This window comes from Apium graveolens, chromosome 5 (assembly GCF_009905375.1).
Source record: "Apium graveolens cultivar Ventura chromosome 5, ASM990537v1, whole genome shotgun sequence".
NCBI lineage: Eukaryota > Viridiplantae > Streptophyta > Magnoliopsida > Apiales > Apiaceae > Apium > Apium graveolens.
The window spans coordinates 180,916,253-180,926,244 of record NC_133651.1 but is presented as its reverse complement, the minus strand read 5'-3'; the positions used below and the strand labels follow the sequence as shown (position 1 = coordinate 180,926,244).

Sequence of the window (9,992 nt, the reverse complement as noted above, 5' to 3'; positions counted from 1 at the left end):
GGCTATTTAATTATAATTAATTATTTATAATTAGTTATTAATTAATTAAATCTTGTTTAATTCATAATAATTAAATTGTTAGTCCGATTTGAGCGAAACGAAGACCCCTAGACTCAGAAAAATGAAACAAATCCAATAAAAATTATTGTAATTTATAATTTCTTCCAGAAGAGAATGGTCTTGTGTTAGTGAATGGTTATAGACCCTAATAGGGGTATAATCGAGTCAAATAAATCCCGAAAAATTATAATAAAATCAGATAGGGTTAGTTATTATAAATATGAGTCTATTATCGATTCTAAAAATAATTATAAGTCTAAAAATCAATTATGTGATTTATGTGCTATGTGCTTTACGTGATTATGTGAACCTTACGTGCTATATAATTATATATGTGTATATATGCGAGTCAGATAGAAACGCATGGGTAGATTGATAGGGTTGCGTAGTCTCAATTCGAGATACGCGTATGTAGTAAGTTATCTAAACAATTATCTTTCTATGATTGATCAGTGTCAGCAAGGCAGATCAAGCTAGAGACCGAAGGTGGTGAGTTGAACCACGTTAAATACGTGCAAGGCAAGTTTTTCCCCTATTCTAAATTCAGAATAGTGAATTATACCCCATTTTCCATATCAGTTACACTTACTAGTTAATTCTTGTTCATAAACACTATACCAGTTATTGATTCTTGTTTTCATTTCATTTCCATTCTTGATTTCTCCCAGTTTATTAAATCCTTTATTCATATTCCAATATTTTTACCCTTGTTACATATACTTTGATATATCCTGGTGTTGGGATACATCAAAAGCATTCCGACTGTTCCGAATGCTACACTTTGGACTGGATGGTTACTATACGGGCTGGGTTTTACCCACACCATTAATTAATAGGCCATGGTTTCCAGAGTACTCTTTATGTTGGTTGGGTCTATGCAGCTGGGTATAGATCCGCACTGTATCCTGACTGATCAGCAGGTTATAGTGCATAGTTAGTTTTTGTTTCCAGTCTTGTTCATTTGGCACTCGCCAGTGTTGGCAAATTATTATCTTGTACTGATTCAGATGGTTGTTCAAACCACCAGATTATCGGTTCATTTATACTTCTCTCTTTATACTATATATATATATATTGTTACAGGCTTGTTGAGCAATTTTGGATCATCCTCTTTTATTGTTATTCCTATTGTTTTACAGTTAAGGTAGAAAATGAAACCCATCAGGACCCGCGTAGTCAAGAAGAGAGTCAAGCAGCGGGACCCTCTTATACCAAGGGTGTTCCTTCCTATCCCCGAAGAGAGCTTTGAGTTACCGGATCAAGTGTAACAGGATAAGTAGTATTATGGTTTGAATAAAAGTTTAGTGTAGTTTGAATAAAAGTTGTGTGGTAAGAATGTAGATATAATAAAGTTTTGTAACAAAGAGAGTTCTTGAGACAGATTGTTTTATTTGGGTTGTAATAAAGTTAGTGTGTGGTTCTTATTTTCAACTCTTAACCTTAAAAGATCCCGAGTAGTAGTAGTTCGGGGTAATTATTATAATTATATTCCGCTTGTGCAGGTTTAGTTGTAGTTGTTATTAATAATGCCCCAAATCTATACCCCGGATTTGGAGGGTGTTACACTTGTTACTTATTATTTCCGGTTGTGTTTCAGGTACTCTAGCGAGCATTTATGCAAACACGCTCTCGCACTCGCAAGAGGGCTCTAGATACGGCTGTGGAGATAGACTCAGTTCTTGATATTCCGGAGAAGATAGATTTTGAAGATTCGAATAAAGAGAGTGAAAAGAAAGAACCGGTAATCATGGGAGATCGTATAGTTCCAGCAGATCCAACTCCTATGGACTTTTCTTGGCCTAAAATTGATGACATTCAATCAAGCATCATTCATCCGGCTATTCAGGCCAATACTTTCGAAATCAAGCTGGGCACTATTCAGATGGTGTAGAATTCTGTTTCTTTCGGAGGTGCTGCGATAGAAGACCCCAACATACATATCAGGAATTTTGTCGAGATCTGTAGTACTTTAAAATATAATGGTGTTACTGATGAGGCTATCAAGCTGAGGCTTTTCCCATTCTCTCTGAGGGATAAAGCTAAGGACTGGTTAAATTCTTTACCAGCTGGGTCGATCACTACTTGGGAAGATCTTGCGTAAAAGTTTCTGGTGAAGTTCTATCCAATGGCTAAGACTGCAGCTATGAGGAGTGCTCTTACTCAGTTTGCGCAGCAACCAACAGAATCTATGTGCGAAGCTTGGGAGCGCTATAAGGAGATATTGAGAAAGTGTCCACATCATGGTATGCCTGACTGGATGGTGATCACTGGGTTCTACAATGGTTTAAGGGCCCAATCTCGGCCCATACTTAATGCAGCAGCTGGAGGCGCCTTGTGGGCCAAAAGCTATTCTGAAGCCTATAAACTTATTGAAACAATATCCACAAATGAGCATCAAAACCCAACTCAAAGGATGATGCTTGGGAAGGTAGCAGGCATTCTGGAAGTTGATACAGCTACAACTATTGCAGCACAGCTCCAAGCGCTATCAATGAAGATCGATTCTTTAGCCAACTATGGAGTCAATCAGATAGCTATTGTCTGTTATGTAAAAGTCAGGTTGTTTCTATCAAGACCTTGGAGAATCAAATCGGTCAAATAGCCAATGTCGTGCTCAATCGTCAATCTGGCACACTTCCCAGCAATACTGAAGTGCCAGGCAGGAAGGAAGCTAAAGAGCAAGTCAAAGCTATTACTGTAACACCCCCAAATCCGGGGTCGGGAATCCGGGTTGTCACGAGTTCCATTTCCCTTAATAATACTTAATCTTAATAATCAACCAACTACTGCGTACTGTGACCCCACAATAGACACACACACCACAAGTTATAGTCTCAGAGATTAATATCCAGAAATAATACAAGTTATTTTATTCCACAATTATAAGCCATTACACCTAAAAAGGGTTTCTGAATAAATTTACATATTCTTTGCCATTATTACAATTCATAAGTATACATAAGTCTGGTACATCAAAAGTTGAAAGCCTAGCCTATTGGTAGTTCCTACCTCAGCTACAACGACATCAACACCTACAGAAAACTGCGGAACGTTTCCTATCCGCTCACGAATTGGGAGCTTGGTCCCGTTCATCTTGTCTATCTGTTGTTGTGTGATGAAAGAAGAAAGCAAGAGTGAGCAACAAGCACACCAAAATAATATTTATAATGATTTACAATATGTGAGCATTTTCATAGTACTCAAGAAAGTCTTGGCCAAGCAGAAATGAACCAAGTTTGATATTTTAATGCTACGAAGTCGCAAAATATTCAGTATATATACACATATATATACACAGAGTTCCAATTTCTAACTGTATGAAAATATCGTTGCAAGGTGATCTCATATATCTAACCTTGTCTCAACATTTTTCTGAAAATCCTTGTAATGCATAAGATAATCATTAACTAGATATAAGTTGAAAAGATGAAGTTACGAGATACTCCAATATACTTATATATTTTTCGAATACTACTTGAAATACCACCTTTCAAGGTATAAATAGTTCATCCCACAGATGAAGTTACAAGACAAAACTTGTATAGAATCAATCTCTGAAATATCATCAAAATGAAATGAAGTTACGAGATACTTCATTTGATGAAAACATCATTTTGAAAACTCGACCCTGCCAACACTCTACAATCGCCCAACTGTAGCCTTTCTATCGAAGTGCTCTGGGTAGTGTTACAGAAATATCCAACTGGATGATGAACTCATTACGGGAGTTTACCGCGCTAGGAAGACCACTCACGATGATCAGCCGCAGTAGTGCCACCCCACCATTTTCTACATGTAGAGGAGAACATGCGGATTTACTTGTCAACCGAACACTGGACTCCTAAGGAATGGACCGTCTTAGCGGAACTTCCGGGCCATTGGGCCAATATAATAAGGCTGGGCCGGCGCCACTCGACCACTTACGCCACTCCTAGTTCAGATGAAATCCATGACTCTGAAACGTAAAGCTCGTCCCCCCTTTCCCCAAGTAGAAACTTGTTGATACGGGTCCACCAAGAAGTCGTATCTAGTTGGAAATGAAAACTCACTGATATTTCCCTGGCGATGCCTGTTAATGGATTAACTTATTCCAAGAATTTTACTTCCCGAGTGTTGGGTAAGTAATCAAAAACTCTTTTATCAAAACAGCAACCTTGTTGCGAATATAAAAATACATCACGGAGCCGGATCCCTCAGGTTTTTAAGCGAGAATTTAAATCTCCTTCGAAAGGATGATCTTAAATTTGAAAACGAGTTTTGGGATCCGCTCTAATTTTCCAAAAATAGTTTTGATAAAGTTTGAAAATAATCTCTGGAAATATTTAAAGTAAGAATGATTTGATCGTATCAATCGTTTTCCGAATACTTGGCAAATATCGAAACATTATTCTTGAATAAAATAAAGAATATTATTTAATAAAATAAGCGGAGTCATAAGTCCTTGAATGAATATTCAAACTAATATTCAGTTAATAAAATAATATAGAATAAGTTTCATAAGTAGAAACTATATTCAAATACTTAAACTAGTCTTTGATCGTAATAGGAATCTTATATAAATATTCCAAAAATAGTATTCACTTATAATATAAAACTATCGAATAAACCTTATTTGATTAATAGTTTTGAAAACTATATATATATATATAATATACTCGGGAACATCGCCTCACGGTTTAGAAAAATGTTAACCTTTGGGTCCCCTTTACTAAGGGTATACGCAACTACTGCTTATCTCTAGCATAGGTATTATGCAGTTTATAAGCATTTGAATTGATAATAAAATATCAAGATTTCACAACATAAATATATATACCATATCAACATGATCCAATATATCGCAAGATTTGCTAATAACAGCCATGCACTTATCTCAAGATAATGCGTCAATATATTTACATCACAACAACAGTATAACGGGTAGAAAACTTGCCTGAGTGCTCCGGGGTAGACTTAAGCTTAGAGTGGGTCCGCTAACCTATGAACAATAACAGAAGCCAGAATTAAACCACGTTCACTTAAGAAACTAGACTTGATCCACTTAGACCCTAACGTTCGCTTATACGCTTAAGAAACGATTCACATAAGTCGCTCGAGTAACCTCGGCTCCACCATTTTTATAAAATTAACCATTATGAATTTTAAGGAGACTCTTTCACGAATACTCTACCAACTGCCTAACCCACCTTACATAATTGTTTCGTAATCCAATTAGTCTTTTAGGGGCCTTAAACAAGGTTTCAAAGTAAAGCGAGAGGGTAAAGGTTCGTTCGCGAAACTCCGTAACTTAAAACGGTCGTTTCTCCTAAACCGTACATCGGATTCAAGAGAACTACATACCAAAACGAAGCTTACGACACGATCTAGCTAAACATGGCAAAGTTACAGATTGTTCAGTGAGTTATCTGGTCCGAGATTCATGTACAACAGTCTAAGCAAAACGGGCATTATGACGGTTATGTTTACGAGTTTTTCAAGTTTCTCACTACACCAAAACCTCACCAAACAACCCACAATTATTAACACATCAAAACCTCAACTAAATAATACTATACCAGTCCTTATTCTCCAGATTCTTCATCTCAACCAACCACAATCAAGTTCTATTAACTATAACAAGATTCATTCACCAAATCACTCCAAATTCAAATCAAACTACTAATAATCAAAGACCATGTTTCTCATTTAGAAATCCAACCATCAAACTTACTAATAATCAAAGTAAAGGCTAGGATTTGAAGTTTATACCTTTCTTGGGAGGTGTTAAGTTTCTAGGAAGCCTTAGGGAGCCTCCTACAAGCTTGATCTTTCCAAAGAAATCAAGAAGACAAAGTTAGGCTTTGAAGTTTCTAAAAGTCTGATTGAAAGAACTGTAAACATGAGGGTCTTACTCTGCTTATTTGGCCGAGACTTGTGAAAAGAGTTGTAGGCCATCTCAATACCTTTCCAACGAGCTATAGAACACAACATTTGGGTGAGTATTGAAGGAGATATGGCAGTTTGAAGTTGCTGGGTTTGTTTTGGCCGAGAGCTTTGTTCTTGGAAGCAAAAGTCAACTCTCCTTCTTTTCGTTTTATGAAATAATGCTTGGTTGCTTCTCTTTTTGTCTTAGCAAATGATTTAAATTTTTTACCATGGTTAATTTTGCATGGTCCAAAATCAACCAACAAAACAAAATCCCTTTGTCATGCTTATGTCATCAAGCTTGTGTTATCTTTTTACACTTGTCTTCCCTTTGTGGTGTGATGACATCATCACCCACTAACCTCTTTGATTAACCCTTAATTACTTGGCTAATGACCGTTTATCTGTTATACGGTTCGCTTAACTTTCATTCTCGTTCGTCGTATGAGGGATCATATCCGGGATCTTATTACTTGGGTTCCTCTAAACCTTTCTCAATATTTTATATTCATTTTATGATCCTCTATTATAATCCTTGAATTTAAATAATTTTAATCATGTTACCTTATACTCAATTCTTTCGGTATCTGGTGGATTTTCGGGAAAAATCAAACTATTCGAATTTTGATTCTGACGATCTTTACATACACTCATTTACTTTATGGAATACTAATACGATCTTAGAATTTCCATAACAGTACTCCTATATAGCGTGGTCTGATAATTTTCCTTAATCAGCATCATCAGCAAAAAGTTACTATTCATCAGTGTTTCAAAAATTCCAAAAATTGGGGTTATTACAGTCTCTCCTCCTTAAAAAGGATTCCGTCCCGGAATCAGATAGAAAACAGGTGGGGATGCTTTTCTAGCATTGCGCTTTCTAACTCTCAAGTCAATTTTTTTTCCACATTGTGGTTTTACCACAAAACTCTGACTAGTCTGATAACCCTGTTCCTAAGCACTTGCTCCTTTCAATCCATAACCCTTACTGGTTGCTCCATATGGCGGAACGAATGGGGCGTGCTTTGGAAGTAGGTCAAGTCTGGTTGCATGTCCATGCACTCGTATTCAACTATATGTCCGACATTCGGATTATGCTTCTTTAATATTGATACGTGGAACACGTTATGAACTTGATACAGGTTCGGGGGTAGGGATCTATGGGGCAATTACTTAGAAGTACATTTTGTGCTACAGCCCTTCCTATCTGATAGAATAGGATCCCATGATCCTGAACCGATCTTACCTGGGATCGCAAATCCCAAGTTTGTCTATGAAAAGCGGATCTAATTGTATTAGTGTCTATAATTGATTTCTTCTGTGTAATACTAATCGACAAGGCCTCATTGGTAAGTGCTACAAGATCTCGTGCATTGGAACCCATGGTTATGGACCCGAATCCATTAGTATGGAACATTTTATTTTCCAAGCGAAATCCCCTAGTATATGAAAGGGTGAAAAAGTGCTTTCGTTATTGTGGAATAAGAAGCCTTCGTATCTTAATGCACGTATTTAATTTATGTTCATTTGATAACTTCCCAATACATCGTAATATATCCAAGGATCCAACAAATCATGGACTTAGCTTTCCTTTCTTTCCGAACCTCATCAATCTTTTCCAAGGGTTTCCAAGGGGATACCTTTAACAACACTAGGTCCCCTATTTCATACTCTTTGTCCTTTCGAGTCAAATCAGCATGCTTCTTCTGTCCATCCCGGGGTTTCTACCAGCCATCCTCTGATTAGATACACTATGTCTTTGGTCCTTTGGACCACTTCGGGTCTGAGCATCTTGCGCTCTCCAACTTCATTTTGATACAAGGGAGATCATCATTTCTTTTTGTACAGAGCCTCGTAAGGTGACATTCTGACACAGTCTTATCATCTATCGTCATAAGAAAACTCAATCCGCAATAAATGATCATTCCAAATTCTTTCAAGTCTATTGCACAGACTCTCATCATAGCTTCTAGCACTATAGCTTTTGCTTCTCAATATTCCTTCTTTTCTTGTTCGTAAGTGTTACTATTTTCCGTACCAAATTTTATATTGATTACACTTTTGCTCGTTAGCGTTCTATAACCTTTTAATAATCACGTCAACCTTAGTATCACGAACGTGTTAGAATCGGAATACCACCGCACTGGTACCACTTCATCTCTAGCTGCCTCCATTTTCGAAAGCTTGGTCCTTCATATAGAAGTAAAAGAATTTATTAAGAGATCACTATGATCATGAACACTTGTTACATCGCATAGTTAGTACAGAAGGTGGCCAGCCTTTAGTACTTGACAAGCAATTAAACAATAGATGGTATCCTACTAGGCTTCTATCAAACAGATAGATAGTCATTCGGCAATACCTCCCCTTCTGGAAGGGTTGTACTTCTCAGCTTATGAAATTAAAAGGAGAGAAAAGAATGAATTGAAGAGAATCGTATATATAAAAAAATATACTGCCACAAAATATATGGCTTGGAATCTACCTCTGAACTATAGAGGTTTTTCATAGGAGAACAAAATATATACGTGTATATATCAACATCAAGTATTATAGCATCGTATTTCACATGCCTAAATATTTTTTCTATTCCGTCCATTATTCTATGGACCCATGATCTTGCTCTAGCTTATACACAATCACCCTTGAAACTCCCTCGACAACGAAAATCAAATTTGGGATTTCATTCTAGACCTCATCGTTACTAGAATCCATTTCTATACCACAACCTTCTTCGTATAGGTAATACTACTCTTTATCGATAAGAAGGAATAAATATATCATAGGTAAATGTTCGGCTTAGTCGATCTATCATTAATAACTTATGCATCACCACGACCCGATTAGTTGTACTCAATCTCAACATCTATTCCAATACAACTCTCACGGTTGTAATCGGCTCATTACTCACAGAATCATTGTTGCATTACTATGGTCCACCGTTGACCTACTGTCGTCATTCGTTTTCCAGGAAATCTTAATAGCTAACCATACGGAGTCCATACATGTCATATAGAATTCTTCTAAGGAGGTAACATAATCAGCATTCATGATTCATGAAGAACATTCCCGATCCTGACGTACATACATGACATTAAGCAGATAAAATTGCAGAAGAGTTTTAATCAAAGAAATGATAGCAGGTTAATACCATTCTTAACCATATGTCTTTATTAGGAAACATGAAGCTCAAAGTTTCATTTAGTCCTCTCGTAACATGGTCTTGGCTTATCTCAAGATAGTACCTTCTAAGATAGGTAGCGCGCTCACAGTGATAACATGAATTAAATCTTTACCAGACTGCTATTATGGTTGAGTATCGCACAATCATCAGAAGGAATGTCAATCTTTCACACCATAATACCACCTTCACGGCTTTAACCATCATTACTGTATTCTTCTGGCACGAGCGCCTATAATTTCTCTTTTACAGTTAGAGTGTCGGCCACCTCATTGGCCTTTCCTGATAGTAATAGTTCCTTATAATCAATGTCTTTTGAGAGATCTCCAACTAAATTTTCTACCTCATTCCCAATCAATGCTTGTGTGAAAATTCTCTTCCTTAAACTTTGGTGATAAAAAAAAATCACCATTTTTCCATAAATTATTGCCTCGGTCTTTAGAGGCTAACATTGTCACGACTAACTCTCGATCATACTTAGGACGTCTCTTATCTTGGGTCCTTCTTGTTTTTACCAATCTAGACCCTCATTTGATCGATCTATACTTTCTTATGGTTCAACACGTGCCCCACCTGGCATTATTATATTTACATCATATTCCCTTTATCAAAATTTCTATGCTTGAGAACTTTGAATGCTACCTTTCACCTTGTAAAACCTCTAAAGTTATCCTTAAATCCTTTATTCCGTACTACCCAAACTCATAATGTCACTATTAATGGTGAAATACCAACCTTTATATATTCCCCTAGGGTTCATCTCAAGTTATCAGGGTTTTATCCTTAATTCCACCTTTAAAAGATACTTACACTCATCTATGGATAAATCAAGTCATATATTCTTGAT

At 36.7% G+C, this 9,992-nt stretch overlaps 1 non-coding gene across 1 annotated transcript; it reads right to left on the bottom strand.

Moving 5' to 3' along the window:
• Positions 1 to 2,200: 2,200 nt before the first annotated feature.
• LOC141662971 (small nucleolar RNA R71) lies at positions 2,201 to 2,307 on the bottom strand. The gene has a single exon (XR_012551068.1). It is a non-coding gene; the product is annotated as a small nucleolar RNA R71 (small nucleolar RNA).
• Positions 2,308 to 9,992: the final 7,685 nt, after the last annotated feature.